Genomic DNA, 17,840 nt, shown 5'->3' on the forward strand with positions numbered 1-17,840 from the left:
CTAAGGAAGGAAACAGACATCCAGGTACAGGAAGCACAGAGAGCCCCAAACAAGATAAACCCAAAGAGGCCCACACCAAGACACACCATAATCAAAATGTCCAGAATTAAAGATAAAGAGAGAATCCTAAAAGCCACAAGAGAATGTCAAGTTACATACAAAGGAAACCCCATAAGGCTATTAGCTGACTTCACTGCAGAAACCGTACAGACTAGAAGAGAATGGCACGATATATTTAAAGTGCTAAAAGGAAAAAACTTACAGCCAAGAATACTCTACCCAGCAAGGTTATCATTCAAAACGGAAAGAGAGATCAAAAATTTCACAGACAAGCAAAAATTAAAGGAGTTTGTCACCAAGAAACCAGTGCTACAAGAAATGTTAAAGGGACTGATTTAAGGAGAAAAGAGAAGACCACAAATAGGAAAAATTATCTATTTCCATGATAAGAACGTAATGGATACAAATGCACAAAAAAGAGGTTAGATATGATATGAAAAACACAAAAGGAGGGAGGAGGGGAGTTAAAGGGTACAGCTTTCAGACAGAGGTCAAACTAAAGTGACCATCAATTCTGTATAGAAGAAGAAAGGAACAGAGAAGGACTACTAAAACACTGAGAAAAAAAAAAAAGTTAAAAAATGGCAGTAAGTACATACTTATCAATAGCTACTTTAAATGTCAATGGAATAAATGCTCCAAGTAAAAGGCATAGGGTGGCTGACTGGATAAAAAAACAAGACCCATATATATGCTGCATACAAGAGACACACTTCAGACCTAAAGACACTCACAAACTGAAAGTGAAGGGATGGAAAAGATACTCCACGCAAATGGCAATGAAAAGAAAGCTGGGGTAGCAGTACTCATATCAGACAAAATAGACTTTAAAACAAAAACTGTAAAAAGAGACCAAGAAGGGCATTACATAATGATCAAGGGAACAATCCAACAAGAGGATATAACACTTGTAAATATCTACGCACCCAATGTAGGTGCACCTAAATATATAAAGCAACTATTAACAGACATAAAAACAGAAATAGACAGTAACACAATAATAGTAGGGGACTTTAACACTCCACTTACACCAACGGATAGATCATCCAAACAGAAGATCAATAAGGAAACATTGGCCTTAAACGACACACTACAACAGATGGACCTAGTAGATATATACAGATCATTCCATCCAAAAACTGAAGAATGCACTTTCTTTTCAAATGCACATGGAACATTCTCCAGGATTGATCACATATTAGGCCACAAAACAAGTCTCCATAAATTTAAGAAGATTGAAATAATACCAACCATCTTTTCTGACCACAATGGTATGAAACTAGAAATCAACTATAGGAAGAAAATCAGAAAAGCCACAAATACGTGGAGATTAAACAAAATGCTACTGAACAACGACTGGGTCAATGAAGAAATCAAAGAAGAAATCAAAAAATACCTGGAGACAAATGAAAATGAAAATACGACATGCCAGAATTTATGGGATACAGCAAAAGCAGTTCTAAGAGGGAAGTTTATAGCAATACAGGCCTATCTCAACAAACAAGAAAAATCTCAAAGAAACAATCTAACAATGCACCTAAAGGAACTGGAAAAAGAAGAACAAACAAAGCCCAAAATCAGTAGAAGAAGGGAAATAATAAAAATCAGAGCAGAAATTAATGAAATAGAGACCAAAAAAACAATAGAAAAAATTAATAAAAGCAAGAGCTGGTTCTTTGAAAAGATAAAGAAAATTGACAAACCTTTAGCTAGACTCACCAAGAAAAAAAGAGAGAAGGCACAAATAAGTAAAATCAGAAATGACAGAGGAGAGGTTACAATAGACACCTCAGAAATACAAAAGATTATAAGAGAATACTATGAAAAGCTATATGCCAACCAATTTGACAATCTGGAAGAAATGGATAAATTCTTAGAATCATACAACCTTCCAAAACTGGATCAAGAAGAAGTAGAGAATTTGAATAGACCAATCACCAGTAAGGAGATCGAAACAGTAATCACAAACCTCCCCAAAAATAAAAGTCCAGGACCAGACGGCTTCCCTGGTGAATTCTACCAAACATTCAAAGAAGACTTAATACCTATCCTTCTCAAACTCTTCCAAAAAATTGAGGAGGGGGGGAAGCTCCCTAACTCATTCTACAAAGCTGACATTACCCTGATACCAAAACCAGACAAGGACAACACAAAAAAAGAAAATTACAGGCCAATATCACTGATGAACATTGATGCAAAAATCCTCAACAAAATACTAGCAAATCACAAACAACAATACGTTAAAAAGATTATACACCATGATCAAGTGGGATTTATTCCAGCTATGCAGGGATGGTTTAACATTCGCAAATCAATCAACGTAATACACCACATTAATAAAATGAAGAATAAAAATCACACGATCATCTCAATAGATGCCGAGAAAGCATTTGATAAGATACAGCATCCATTTATGATAAAAACTCTGAATAAAATGGGTATAGAAGGAAAGTACCTCAACATAATAAAGACCATATATGAGAAACCCACAGCTAATATCATCCTCAGTGGTGAAAAACTGAAAGCTATCCCTCTAAGAACAGGAACCAGACAACGATGCCCACTGTCACCACTCCTATTTAACATAGTACTGGAAGTCCTAGCCAGAGCAATCAGGCAAGAGAAAGAAATAAAAGGGATCCAAATTGGAAAGGAAGAAGTGAAACTGTCACTATTTGCAGATGACATCATTTTATATATAGAAAACCCTAAAGAATCCACCAGAAAACTTTTAGAAGTAATAAATGAATATGGTAAAGTTGCAGGATACAAAATCAACATACAAAAATCAGTTGCATTTCTGTACACTAACAACGAAGTAGCAGAAAGAGAAATTAAGAATACCATCCCATTTACAATTGCAACAAAAAGAATAAAATACCTAGGAATAAACTTAACCAAAGAGGTGAAAGATCTGTACACCGAAAACTATAAAACATTTCTGAAAGACATTGAAGAAGACACAAAGAAATGGAAAGATATTCCATGCTCCTGGATTGGAAGAATTAACATAGGTAAGATGTCCATACGTCCTAAAGCCATCTATAGATTCAATGCAATCCCTATCAAAGTTCCAACAACATTTTTCACAGAAATAGAACAAAGAATCCTAAAATTTATATGGAACAACAAAAGACCCCGAATAGCTAAAGGAATCCTGAGAAAAAAGAACAAAGCTGGAGGTATCACACTCCCTGATTTCAAAATATACTACAAAGCTATAGTAACCAAAACAGCATGGTACTGGCACAAAAACAGACACACAGATCAATGGAATAGAATCGAAAGCCCAGAAATAAACCCACACATCTATGGACAGCTAATCTTTGACAAAGGAGCCAAGAATATACAATGGGGAAAAGAAAGTCTCTTCAACAAATGGTGTTGGGAAAACTGGATAGCCACATGCAAAAAAATGAAAGTAGACCCTTACCTTACACCATACACAAAAATTAACTCCAAATGGATTAAAGACTTGAATGGAAGACCTGAAACTGTGAAACTTCTAGAAGAAAACATAGGCAGTACGCTCTTCGACATCGGTCTTAGCAACATCTTTTCAAACACCATGTCTGACCGGGCAAGAGAAACAATAGAAAAAATAAACAAATGGGACTACATCAAACTAAAAAGCTTCTGCACAGCAAAGGAAACCATCAACAAAACGAAAAGACAACCTAAACAATTGGGAGAAGATATTTGCAAACCATACATCTGATAAGGGCTTAATCTCCAAAATATATAAAGAACTCATGCATCTCAACAACAAAAAAACTAACAACCCAATTAAAAAATGGGCAAAAGACTTGAAAAAACATTTCTCCAAAGAAGATATACAGATGGCCAACAGACACATGAAAAGATGTTCAAAATCACTAACTATCAGGGAAATGCAAATCAAAACTACAATGAGCTATCACCTCACGCCTGTCAGAATGGCTATAATTAACAAGACAGGAAACAACATGTGTTGGAGAGGATGTGGAGAGAAGGGAACTCTCATACACTGGCTGGTGGGAGTGCAAACTGGTGCAGCCACTATGGAAAACAGTATGGAGATTCCTCAAAAAATCAAGGATAGAACTACCATATGATCCAGCTATTCCATTGTTGGGTATTTATCCAAAGAACTTGAAAACACCAATTTGTAAAGGTACATGCACCCCTGTGTTCATTGCAGCGTTATTCACAATAGCCAAGACTTGGAAGCAACCTAAGTGCCCATCAAGGGACGAATGGAAAAAGAAGATGTGGTATATATACACAATGGAATACTACTCAGCCGTAAGAAACGATGAAATCCAGGCATTTGTGACAACATGGATGGACATTGAGGGTATAATGCAAAGTGAAATAAGTCAGAGGGAGAAGGTCAAATACCATATGATTTCCTTCATTAAGTAGTAAATAATAACAATAAACAAACACATAGGGACAGAGATTGGATTGGTGGTTACCAGAGGGGAAGTGGGGAGGGAGGAGGATGAAAGGGATAATTCAGTACATGTGTGTGGTGATGGGTTGTAATTAGTATTTTGGTGGTGAACATGATGTAATCTATGCAGAAATAGAAGTATAATGATGTACACCTGAAATTTACACAATGTTATAAACCAGTTACTGCAATAAACAAAAAATCAAAAAAAAAAAAATAATCGTTATCTATAAACTAGAGACTAGCTTAACAGATTTGTTAGTCACCCTCTACCCCGAAAAAAAGAAAGAAAGGAAAAAGGAGTAAAAGTTACTATTTTTGAAAAAAAGCAAACACTCTAAAGATATCCAAGGTAATGATGGTTGTAAGCCAAGAAAACCTTGAGCCCAAGTGAGAATCACAAGAGATTGTGCTGTTAAAGAACCAAAACCTGACAGCCATTCCAAACATCAGACTGATGGCTCCCCTGCAGGCTGATGCCTGCAGCACTGTCTGGAGACCAAGCTGACTCCTGGGCAAACACAGAGCAGTGAACCCTCCCAGTTGGAATCAGGGCGGCTCTGGGCAGGCTGAGTTTCATTCTTTACTCCTTCAAACCTCAGCTAATTGAGGAGCCAAGAAAGCACGATTTCGAAACCTCTCTGGGGAACTTGAAACCCATATTGGAAACTGAGTCACAGGCTAAACTGGGTGGGGCAGAGCATGGGGGTAAAGGTTGTTGAAAAGGCACAAGTAGCAACATAAATATGCAGAAATAAAAGTGCAATTCTCATGAAATTATATTTCAGTTTGATCTACATCTAATACTGCACAAGGAAACAATAACAATGCTAATAACATGATTCATGGTAAAGCAGCTAACATTAATGGTAATAGCTAACATTTAAATAGTATATGCCATCTGCTAGATGCTATTCTATGTACCTTATACTTATTAATTCCTGTATTTCCTACACCCACCCTTTTATAGGTGAAGAAAATGAGTCTTGCTGAGGTCAACAGCTAGTAAAATTCAGCTCTTAGTTCTGGAGCTGGGGTTTTTACACTATACTTTCAAATTGCAGTAAATCTAAAATGTAGCTTCCTATGCGACACATTCTGAAAGTAACAGGAAGAAAGAAAAATCAATGACCTCTTCACTTTGAAAGTGAATTTATTCCCACTGATATATACTGTTAAATAATAAAAATTGCCACTGACTCACTTCAACAAATCATATATTTATTGCTTTTACTGTTATTATTAATACTGATGATCTACATGTCAGTTAAGATCTAGAGGAAAAAGTATTCACCATTTCATGAGTTAGGTTTTAAGAAGCAAGTGTCTTGACATAAGTAAGCAGGGAGAAAATGTCAATAACCATGCACTGATCTGCTTTATTAGAGTGAAGAACATTCTGGAAGGAGAAGGCAGGGATGATGCAAGCGGAGTGGACTGGCTGGATTTCTCAGCGGTCTGAGCCATTCGGCTCTGATGTGGGTGGACAGGACACCGTCTTGAAAATGCAAGAGCTGGGTTCTCACCTCCGCCAGGAGGGCACTTGGTAGACACTGCGGGGCAGAAGGAGAAATGCAGGGTGTACTCTTGGCCGAGGTCTCTGGAAGTTCTCCTTACCTGACCTTTTCCCAAGTTGCGAAAGGAACCATCCCACCACAAAGATACCTATTACTCTTTAAAGTTGGCATATGTCTCCCTTCTAAGGACTTCATTTTCAGCTTCAGTGCACTACATAAACCATTCTATCAATGCAATCTGAGCAAAAATATAGTTGGAAATAGGAGTGGAATTTCAAAAAGCCATAAGAAGAAGAACAGCACGGCAGGTCTGCACTGGTTACTGCACCATCTCTTGACTGCTAGCATTTTTCTTCCTTTCCCTTCCCATCTGCTTTTCCAGGCCTGTTCATTCAACAGTCAATCAGAGCAAGGCAAGCACACTTCAGGCAGTAAATCAGCAGCACCCCCATGCCATGTTTCACCCCCAAAATAAGGTACTCCCAGGTTTTCAGCTACCTGAGTTCTGTCTGAAATTCTTGATTATAATTGATGTCAGTCCCAAAGCCTCAAGTGTTTGTGGAGTGGCAGGGCATCGCAAAAACACTTCTGCAGGGAAGAAACAGGCAAATTCACAAACATTTATGCTTGTGAAAAAAAAAATATATCAGAATAACTGTTGTCTCTTATTTACAGGTTTTTTTACTGTCTATATTTTCAGTGTTTACTTGGTCTCACGAACTTATTAGATACTTGTACATGTTAACAATTTCTTATTTCATTTACTGCTCATACTCCTGTGAAGCTGGAGCTATAATCTTTGTTGTAGAAATAAAACACTTTTTAAAACCCTGAGATTTTGACAAGTTAAACATCCTGCCAAATATAACATAAGTAGTATGTGACTAAGGTCTGGAATTTAAACCCAAGATAGGACTAAGGCAATTATTTCCATAAGGTCCAAATTAAAAATCAATTTTCCAAAGAATGTATAAAGTACATTAAGCTTTAGCACCTAGTAATATATCGGCATGGATTAATTTATCAGCCACCCACCAACAGAGAGCAAAATTGGAAAGAAGGGAATTGGTGGTAATTTTAGATGAAGGACAGAAATATTCTAGCTCAGTTGGCCAGTGGGCAAGGCACGACTGGAAGAAGAATGGTCCTAGAGAAAAGTAGAAAGAAACCAGGGTCCACCACAGGCAACAAGACATCCAGAGGAAGAAGATCCCAACAGTGGAAAATTCATCTCCATCATTTTTTCCAAGACAGGTCATGGTTACATCAGCTCACTCGGAAACATGCAAAGATGCTATATCTCCTTTAGCTTTATAGAAAGGTTGAGAAAAAGTAAAGACAATTTTTGTCTCTCCAAATGTATAAGGCTCAATTATTTTTGCTATAACTTCTATCTTGGACTTTGTAGAATCAAAGTCGTTACAGCAGGACACGACATTGTCTATCCTGCAATCCACCTCCTTTATTTTATAGTTGATAAAGCTAAGGGAAAGAAGTTCCATGACCTCCCAAAGTCACAGGCCAATGAGCGGGAAATCCTAAGTCCTCCCACTTCTGTACTAATCTATTTTCTTCCCCGTCACAGCACTAGTAGAATATCCAAGTGCAAATACTGTGCAGTGGTATCTGCCAGACTGATCTGAGCGCATAAAACTTTCTAAATTATAATGTTTTAAAGATATAAAAAATAGATACAATCATGCGTCACTTAATGATGGAGAGCGCCACTATGAGAACATCATAGAGTGTATTAAACAAACCTAGATGGTGTAGCCTAGATGGTGTGCACACCTAGGCCATATGGTACTGATCTTATGGGACCACTGTCATTATGCATCTGCCGTTGACTGAAACATCATTATGCGAGACATGACTGTATACATAAAATACACACTGAAGACTCCCGTAGAGAGAAAAAAATAGTCGCAAAAGCTTGCCATAGGAAATAATCAAAACATTCCATTGATGTGACTTCTTCTTTAAAATAAAATAAAAATATTAAATAATAACCAATTAGAGAATTTAAAACATTTTTATATCAATAAAAGCAAAAACATATCAAGAAAGCATAAAACATGTTTCATTTACATTTTTATTTGTAAACATGACTCACAAAACACAGTATTTTAAAATGCTAAAGGTGTTTTCTCATCCTTTTTGTTTTTAGTTTCGTAACTGCTCAACATGAGTCAGATGTTCTATCAAGTCTCTTCATGTATTTTCTTTGCAATGACATATAATACACTTAATCCATTTTTCACATGTGCACTATAGAAATTAAGTCCACAAACAGATATTGCAAAATATCTGTACTCTGGAGTTGGGTTCTTCTAAAGTTCACACTTCATCTTGGACAGTCTGCCTGGTGGACTTCTAAGAAACTAAAAAGCTGTGAGAGTTCATCTTTAGTTGAAGCGTTCCTGATTGGAGTTTTCTTAATTCAAACACAATTTGAAAACCACAAGTCTTGTTTTAAGCTATGTTTTACAGCCTGGAATCCATGGTATAATATATATTCACAATCTAAATAAACATTAAATAATAGCCACAAATCTGTTAAATTATAGGAAAGAATGCATACACTATTCCTGTAACAGCAGGAGCAGACAGCCAGCATCGGGGAAGCAGCTATGAGATAAAGGCTGGCCCGGGTCAGAATGAGGGCCTGCTTCGCTCCTTGAAGGGATTCTTATGTGACTTTTGGACACATCATTTCTCAAAGTTAGATTATTGCAAGATAATATAAAACTAAATACATGTGTTTGATATTTTTCCTTGGTATATATGCTACATGAGAAATCTCAGAAAATAAAATTTCTCTAGAATCCACTACCATCTCATAAACAATTGAAATATACTCCCTTTCTGAATCAAGAGTGGGATTCCTGCATTCCACTGTTATCCCAAGTTTTCATTTATGTGATTTTTTGGCCACCCTAGAAATACTTGTTTAGTTTCAGGATCTAAATGTCAGTGTTAGGTGAGGTCCAGGCTACTCCGGCCTAAGTAATTCTGAGTTGTTCAAGGGTTACCTGAGACACACCTGGCAAGGTGTGAAGAGAAGCTTCTGGAAACTTGTCAGTAAGCGGGGTTCAAAATCCACCTGGCAGGCTGGCATTGCCTTCTCTTTTGTCTATAGCTTTTAAGATCATGGAAACCTCCTATTTCATTAAACCATCTGGAACAATTATTGCTGGTGACTGTGGGATAAGAACCAAGCTCATCAACGGCTGGTTTTTATTGCTGTATAACTCACACAAGAAGCAATTTCTACTCATCCATCCATCAAGACAGATTTTTTTTTAATTTAAAAGATTATGCAAATTCATATGTAAACTAGGCAAGACCCTCAAACTCCTGGACTCTGACTTGTTTGTCCTCCAGGCTGTGAAGTTGGTGCCCAGACCACCGTGTGCTAAACTCTGTATGGCTTGTAAGTACCCTATCTCACCTACAGCAAACTATCCTAGTGCTGAAGGGTCTTCATTTTAACCTGTGATCTGCAGCATATGACTGTAGGCTATAAAATCTAATTGCAAAATCTTAATGTTGTGCCAGAGGACATTAAAAAGTAATTTCCTTTAGATTTATAACTTTAGAATTATAAATGATGCTAATATGACTAAAAACATAAAAATGAACAATTTCTATTCAACGGGCCCTTAGATTATTCCAGGAGTGGCCAGACGTGCTTGGTGTAAGCAGGGATGACCAGAAGTCTGAGGGGGACAAACAAAGCCATTTGCCACTAGTTAACTACAGGGACTGCAGAAGATAGTTTCAGGAATTTCTTAGAACCTTAGAGCGTTTAGTGTTAAAATGTTCCGACATTTAGTTGTTCCACATATTCCAGAATTGCCAGGCCTCGGCTTTAAGAAAATAAATCATTTCCTGAAGCTAATGTCTTTCTGTCCCATTCTCACAATTCACTCTCAGTTTCTTCTCTGTCTCCTTTCTAGTGGAAAATCATGTGTTCTAATCTAAGCCATTACCTCTGCAGACCTCAGGATTCAGGAGAAGAAGCAAGCCACAAGAACTCAGGAGACAAGTCAGGGTTGGGCAAGGAAGTCTCTTTGCTTGAAGACGTTCTAATAAGTCCCCAGGTAGTCTCTCTGCAGAAGTACTGACTCTATCTACACATCAGCACTGGAACGTTTCCCAAGACAGACCCAGATTCTTCCAGGAACTTTCGGGTTTAGCATTAGGGCAATGCGCACCAAGAACGTTGGGGCAGCGTAATTAATAATTTATGTAGTCAACTAACATTTCTTGACGCCCTGCTACATGGAAGAACCTACTGTAGGTAGTGGCCAGGATGCAAAGTTATGTAAGACAGACCTCTGCCTTCAAGACATTTATAATTTAGATTAAAAGGTGAGAGACACACATAAGAGAACTGAACTGGAGACGAGAAATGCTAGCTGGTTCCAAGGAAAAATGTGATGTCCAATGAAAATATAATGTGAGTTACACATGTAATGTGAATTTTCCAGTAGCTACATCAAAAAAGGGTTAAGAAGCAGGTAAAATTAATTTCAACAACACAGTTTATTTAACCCAATATACCCAGGATATCATTCCAACATGTTATCAAAATAAAAATTACTTTATTTTACTTTATTTAAAAATTACAATATTTTCATGAAAATATTTTCATGCTTTCATTTCCGTGTTCTATGTCATTGAAATCCAGTGTGTACTTGACACTTACCACATATCTAAGTTTGAACAAGCCGGATTTCAGGTGCTCAACAGCCAAACATGGCTAGTGGCTACCCTATTCGACAGCACCTATCGAAGGTATTAAGAACAAGGCTTCCTTGGTAACATAGAGGCTTTGTTCTATTACATTTATTGTTGAAAAACAAATGAATTCTGCATCTTCTCAGAACCATCATTGCCACGGCAACGGAATCAGAGACTGATTCGAACAAAAGTGCCCTCCTTTCACCCAATCATTAATGAAAGTAACATGGTCCTTGGAGTTCAAGGACCTTGAGCTCAAGGTTCCTTGAGTTTGAATCTCAGATGCAGAATTTTTTATCTGTGGGACTGTGAGGCCACCACTAGTTACCTCATTTTTCCTTAATAAAATATGAAACAGAAGGAGAATAAGAAAATAATCATTTATGTTGAGAAAAATAGGTAAATTAATTCCATGAAACATGCAGCAGAATACCTAAAGCATGGGAGGATCTCAAGAAATACCAGTTCCCACTCTCACCCAGTAAAGGGTGGTTTTCACCTGTCTCACAATTTTGCCATGAGGATGGCCCTATTATAACTTTTGACAACATCAAGTACCAGGCAGCCTATCTATCATCAACTTTAGAAGCCTTCTAATTAAGCCTTCTCTTAGAACTACATTCAATTGCATGTAAATCACAGTCTACCTGCTCAGGGTGTCAGAGCCCCGCCAACTTTGGAAAGCGACGAACAACATTCAAAACTAACTGGACAACATTCAAAACTAACACTCACTGGCAGAAATCTTATTAATCAAGTGAGAGGTTCAGTAATAAGTTGACTCAGCAGGTCTAGGGTGTTCCAACCCTGCATATTCCAAAGAAAAGTTTGACCAACTCATGGGAGATAATCTCCAGGCCCTTGGACTATCCTGCCTGACAAGAGCGCCTTTGTACACCAGGAGCCTTGGGCCATGCCAGATTGTCTATTTTAGCAATGTGATTGATGGGGGAACCTTTGGCCATGCTGTACCAGTTTGACTTCCATGGGCCTGGAGACTGAGTAGCTAAAGTCAGCCACTTGGGCATTCCATGCCTATTGACTGAGCCAAAAAAATAATCCCCTGGACACCAAGGCTCAAGTGAGATTCTCTGGTTGGCAACATTCCATACATTTTGTCACACATCATTGCTAAGAGAATTGAGTGCTGTCCAGATGATTCCACTGGGAGAGGACAAATAGAAGCTTGTACCTGGTCTCTCCTGGACTTCACCCTATGTGCCTTTTACCTTTGTTAATTTTGTTCTGTGTCTCTTTTCTGTAATAAATCATAACTACGAGTATAACAACTTTTCTAGGTTCTGTGAGTCTCTCTAGTGAAATCACTGAACCCAAAGGTAGTTTTGGGGACTCCCCTCAACTTAGAGGTTATCCTCCTTGTGATGAGAATCACAGTAAATAAAACAATAAAATCCATATAAATACCCCTGGAAGGTTTTCAAATACAGACATGTTGGTTTGGATCAGTCAGAAATACACAGAAATCACTCTCTCACTTTACCAGGGAATTATTTAACCTGTTTATACAAGAAGAAATCCCAATTTCCTTGAATAGCATCAGAATCTCTTAGGCTGCCAGTCTACAGCTTTTCCAAAAGGGCAATTCTTTCCTAGGACCAAGCTCGTCAAATTCTTTATATGAGTGGTAACAGACATATGGCTGGAAAACAGGTAAATGTCATTCATAATATAATTAGTACATTTCATTGCGCTCTTTTTTCACATATTTTACAGCCCTGGTTTTTTTCCAAACCATTATAAGAAAATTTCTCTACTTATAAATTTTTACCTTGGATTCTTCCACAGAAACCAACAAGATACCAATAGATTAACAAAAGTGAACAGACAATCCATTACATTATTCATTGTTCTATTGAATAATTAACATTAAAATTCAATGAAGAAAGTGAGGCAAAATCCAATCTGCTTTGGATAAATCTTTTAGGATGGTTGGAAAGAAGAAAAATCAGATTCGGAGTCATGATGTCCCAGTTCTCTTGTGAAATTTACACACACAGATGAAGGCACGTTCTTAGTTTATGATGTCCATATGACCTTCCAGACACATGGACTCAACAGTGCCTTTGGAAGGCAATCCAATCTCCAGTGTCAAAGCTGCTGGCCCTGGCTTTCTCTGCCTTCAAGCTTCCATGGGCCACAGCCAACTACCTTCGCCTGGCCATCAGTCCCTCTCAAACTCACCTGCTCTTCACTTCTCTTCTATTTCTCCCCAACACAGACCCCTCAGCTGTGCCACAACCAGTTCTTCACTGAACTCACTCTCACGTCCCCACTTTGATAACATGATTCCTTCCTTTCTGAATGATCTTCCCTTCTGCTTCCCTCCCACTCCCGAACAAATATAACAGGCAGGGAGCCACTTAAGAGCAGAGCATAAGTTTATTAATATCTATCTGTGTTCTAATATGCAATGCAATAGGTCTTGAATTGGATATAATGTTGAACATTCCAAGGCACAATGAATCCTAGAATCTACCTGTATGCTTCCTTAATAACCTTTACTAGCCATTCTCCATCCCTTCTAGTCCAACAGATATTGCTAATATAATACATCTTGATTGGCATTAAGTAGCATTTATGAACTATGTTCTATTCTTCTTCTAATGGAACATATGAATGAGTTTATATCCAAATAATATTGTGAATTTATTAAAGGAAGCCATCTTTAATATTTATAGAGTATAACTGTTAGTGTCTAGGCTCTAGTACAAGGATCGGCAAATGATGGTCCATGGGCCAAATCTGACCCATCACCTGTTTTTTGTTAATAAGGTTTTATGCAACACAGCATTGTCCGCTTGTTTACATATATTCTGTGGCTGCATTTGTGCTACAGTGGCAGAGTGGAATACAGACTGTCTGACCTCCAGGGCCTAAAATATTTACTATGTGGTCCTTTACATCAATAAAAGTGTCCCAGTCTCTGCTCTAGAATATCACAGATTAAGAGCTCAATAAATATATATTACAGAGATAAAAAATAATACACAATCTTAAAGTAAGAAGGAACCTCTGGACACATCTATTGAAATGCCTCCCTTTATCAATGAGAAATCTGGAGTCCAGAAAAGCAAAACGACTTGCAGAAATTCACTCAGCCAATGTAGACTAGCCTGGAGAGAACCCCTGATCACACACCCTACATGGCTTACCATATATCACATAGCATCAACAAGTAATAGCATTTTCAGAATATTTTATTCCTTAATTTTATATGACCTTTATCATCTTTCAACTAAAATGAAAAAGGTATACAAAAAACCATTGCCCTCCTCATGAATAAAAGGTAAGTGCTCTATGCACACACAGTCATTTTGAAGCCCCAGCTAATCACTATACCTCCATTTCTTCCAAGAGAAAAAGAAAACCTTGTGGAATTCCTAGCACAGCCTACTGGCCAATATTACCTCTAGTTCCATAAAAGGTACACACCTCACTATTCCCAGGCTTTACTTAGGTACCAGTAGCCCCACGTCAAACATTCAAGATGTTAGACTGAAAAAAACAAAGCATATGTTTTAAGTATAAAACAAAAGCTGACATTTATGACTTAAAGATTTTTATTTCCAGCAGAGGTGGATTTCTGCCTTGGCCAAGCATCCCCAAGAGAGCTCTGCTCTCCACACCTTGAAATCATCAACCTCAACAAGGATGGGTTCACAAGTGGTATATGGAAGATAGAGAAAATAAATGCTGTGTTTCCTTTTGTTTTGCCCATTTTCATTTATTTTGGTGAAGTTGTGGTTGTTTTCATTTCCAGGTACTAATGTGACCCAGACTATAACCTGGTTGTCTAATAGCTGCTCTCGTTCCCCAGCATGCAACAAAGCCACTGTGTGGACAAACCAGGAGCTGTACTTATGAGTTCCTTGAAGAGAGTTGTGAATTCAATGCCAGAGTCATATTTCTAATGCCATTTTCACTTTTTCCTGACAAGTTCACATACTCGTTTCCTGATATATGCCAAATGACTTCAGAGACCCTTCCCTCTCTGTGCCCAATTTTCATGGCATTCGTCATTGTCAACTCTAATCACTTGCCTGATCCCATTAATGTTCCTCACTGGACCATCCACCGCCAGGTGCATGATGGCCTTAGTTAGGGTAACACACTTACCAACTCTGTGCCTGGCCCTGTTCTGGAACTAGAGACAGTGCATGAAAAAAAACAGAGAAAGTTCTTCCCCTCATTGAATGTATATTCTAGTGAAGAGGACAGAATCAATAACACAAATAATAAGTGCTGTGATGGAAATAAAAGAGGATCACTCTTTAGAGTATGACTTGAAGTGACGTTATACAGAGTTTTCAGGGAAGACCACTCTGCTGAGGTGACATATACGCTGAGACCGGAGTGACAAGAAGAAGCCACATGGAGATCTGGGAGAAGGGCATTCCAGGATAAGGACCAGTCTGGGGAGAGGCCCTGAGGTGGTGATGAGGCAAGGGTAACTGAGCAACAGAAATGAGACAGGAGCGTAGTGAGAGATGACCCTGGAGAGCCGAAAGAGAGGCAGGGCCAATTCAGGTAGAGTCTTATAAGTGAAGGTGACAATGTTTAGATTTTATTCTATGGGAAGGATTGGAAAACTCATGCTGTAAGGGGCCGAATAGTATTTTAGGCTTTGCAGGCCAGATAGTCTCTGTCACAACTACTCGACTTGACGGTTGTTGCTATACTATAGCCAAACACAAATGAATGGGTGTGGCTGGGTTCCAATAAAATGATATTCATAACTGGGCTGGGCTAGCTTTGGCTGTGGGCTGTAGTTTTTGCCAACCTCTGTCCTCTGGCACAAGGAAGCCAGGGTGTGTCTGAGGGAAGATGGAGGGGGAGGCATGAGCTACTTTGCATTTTTAAAAGCTCTTGCAGCCACTATGCAGAGAATGGACCACAGGAAGTGGGATATACCTCAGCAGTCCACAGGAGACAGAGGGAAGGGGCAGATTTAGGAGGCATTTTGAACTAATTCATCTGGGAAACAAGGAAATGTGAGGAATTAAGGATGACACCCAAGTTTTCCACCAGAGCAATTCAATCTATGGAGCCATTTCTGAGATAGGAGAGATTAGAGGAAAAATAGGTTTAGGGGTTCGGAGAACAATCCAACAGCTATCTTATGGATGTCTAAGTAAAGATCTCCCCTAGAAATCCCAACAGAGATATGAGCAGGCAGGTGCAGGGCAGTTCTGGGGCTCAGGAGTGGTTAAACTCAAGATAAAAATTTGACAGCCATCAACACACAGATGGTATTTAATACAGTTCTAATTGGGATATGAAAGGAACAGGTTAGGGCCGGCTCCGTGGCTTAGCGGTTAAGTGCGCGCGCTCTGATGCTGGCGGCCCGGGTTCGGATCCCGGGCGCGCCCCGAGGCACCACTTCTCCGTCCAACGCGAGGCTGAGTCCCACGTACAGCAAATAGAAGGATGTGAACCTATGGCATACAACTATCTACTGGGGCTTTGGGGGGAAAAAAATGAATAAATAAAATCTATAAAAAAAAAAAAAAAAAAAAAGAGAAAGGAACAGGTTAGAACAAGAAGTAAATGGGTCCCCACACCAAAAGTCAGCAAAAAGACTTGTGGAATGTTGAGCAAAGGAAGAAATAAATGTGTGAAGAATGAACAAATGAATTCCATATTCTTCTTTAGTAGAGGGGTCATGTTATCCCTCTCCAGTCATCTACAACTCCTAGAGTTCAAGTAGAATTTCAGAGCCAATAGCCAGGGTGGTATTGATCTTAGATTTAATGAGACTCAACTCCATCCCTGAGCCATTTATCTGCATATGTGCTTTTAAGAATCTCCCAATTATATACTGTTTTTAGTGCCATAAATACAAATTCTAACCTCCCCCTACATGGAATTCTTTCCCCAGAAGTGACAGCTTATCGCCCCAGGTGAGTCTCCAGCCTCACTGAAGATGCATTTCCTCTCTGTGGGTTCCTTTGAAAGACAGAGGCTCTGTTGGTGGTAATTAGATGAGTAACTAGCATCCTTTGTTCACCACTTACTAGATAATTTTCTGATTTCCTTCTGCCTTTCAGTCAACCCATTTTTATGTGGGTGAGCAGGAAAAGGGGCTAGCATGTGAGTGTGTGTGTGAGTGTGTGTGCATGCACACACGCAAAGAAAGTTTAGTTCTGCCTGTGTGTGCCTCAGGGTATGGAATGTAACAGATGTTACAGCAACTACAAAATTTTTATGCTTTAAAAGGATGAAGGAGGTGGAGTGCGCTGACTTGTAGACTCTTTGGATTCCAAATCAGAGGGGAAAAAAAGACTTTGCACACAGTTACAAGAAAGTGCAAACAGATAAGAACCCCCACAGAGTTCAAAGAGACCTGTGTTTAATCAAACAAAAACAATTTTTATAGCCTCAGGAACCTACTTGGCGTGCGAGGAAGTTGTGTAGTTGGATGGTATAAGGCATTAAAGCCAGCGTGCATTTGTATTATTCTTTCTGTTTGCAACCAGTGTTCAAAGAAATTCACTGAGCAAAACAGATACTGAAGTAGATTAGACCCACGAATTAACATTGTCATGAAAAGTAGTTTCATATTATGAGCAAGATAACAAGTGATCTATCAAACACAGGAGTCATCGTATAGCTACAGATCTCCCTTTTTCCACAAGTTCTATAACGTGGCTGGCTTTGTCTCTTCCAGTGAAGCCCTCATACAGCTGATATGACCACCCAGAGGCCTCCTAAACACACAAGTGAGCCTAACCTCAAAAAAAACCCTGAAAGACGGGGAGGCAGAAGCTGGCAAGATGTAAAGAGTCCTTTTCTTCTGAAAAATCTTTCTCCTTCCTGGGCCCATTCCTGAAGGTCACATGCATGGCCTACCTGAAGGTCACATGCATGGCCAAATCTCTATCTCATTAAGTATAACTGTTGGCAAGCCATTAAAAATCTCATTTCGTTTCACCATTCACCCTCCTTTTAACTGACTTTTCATAATTATAATTCTATTTTTGATATACTAGACCTATTAAATTTAATGCCATACAGAGGTTTTAGAACTCCTAAAGAAAAGACTAATGCTGGACTGTGTCCAC

The 17,840-nt window shown here is 38.7% G+C and overlaps 1 protein-coding gene across 2 annotated transcripts in view; it reads right to left on the reverse strand.

Moving 5' to 3' along the window:
* Positions 1-17,840, reverse strand: part of SEMA5A (semaphorin 5A) — a 470,062-nt gene that overhangs the window by 265,199 nt on the left and 187,023 nt on the right. The gene's annotated exons all lie outside the window — the stretch shown is intronic.

Source organism: Ceratotherium simum, chromosome 18, assembly GCF_057802395.1.
Source record: "Ceratotherium simum simum isolate JZ-2026a chromosome 18, ASM5780239v1, whole genome shotgun sequence".
Classification (NCBI taxonomy): Eukaryota; Metazoa; Chordata; class Mammalia; order Perissodactyla; family Rhinocerotidae; genus Ceratotherium; species Ceratotherium simum.